Source organism: Populus euphratica, unplaced genomic scaffold, assembly GCF_000495115.2.
Source record: "Populus euphratica unplaced genomic scaffold, PopEup_1.0 scaffold5.1, whole genome shotgun sequence".
Classification (NCBI taxonomy): domain Eukaryota; kingdom Viridiplantae; phylum Streptophyta; class Magnoliopsida; order Malpighiales; family Salicaceae; genus Populus; species Populus euphratica.
Window position 1 is genome coordinate 2,990,545 of NW_011499848.1, and position 739 is coordinate 2,991,283.

Genomic DNA, 739 nt, shown 5'->3' on the forward strand with positions numbered 1-739 from the left:
TATATATATATATATATATATAAAGTGTAGGGTAATGCAATTATTCCCTTGTACCACACAACATAAACTCAAATATCAGAAGTTCTTTTCATAAAGACATCTGCTGTCTATCTTTTGAGCTTCATACATATCATATTTGAATGTGTGAATAGATCAATGGATGAATAAGCCCCTGAGCTGGTTTGATGACAATTAATAGCAGTACTAATTGTGCCTTTTGTGTGGATAGATTAATGGGATGAAGAGGACCAGTCTAGAAATTAAGCAGCCACCATATAATTGTGCCCGTGTTTCTGTTTGTTTTATGAAGGACTACAAATCTTATGTCCTCATTTCAACTGACACGGAAAAAGTAAATAGAACATAGAATGATTACAAAGATTCAGAGATTCTGGGAATCATTTTGGTAACATTATTGTTCCATTTTTGTGACACAGCATACATGCATATTGATAGTTTACTACTTATCGTCCTAAATATGAAGAGTAAATACTAACCTAACCAGTAAAAAAACCATATAGGTGGATTTATGGCATCCCGATCACACCAACAGTGTACGCAGTCATGGTGAAATTGGACGGTGTAACATTGACAGAGCCAGCTAGAAACAAACAAAAGGGCATAGATATATGTAAGAGAAAGAAGAAGTTAAGTTAAATAAAGAAACAAATAGGACTTCTTCATTATATAAGAAAGTAATTGAAGAGGAGGTTGTGGCAGCTAGCCTATTCAAGAAAGA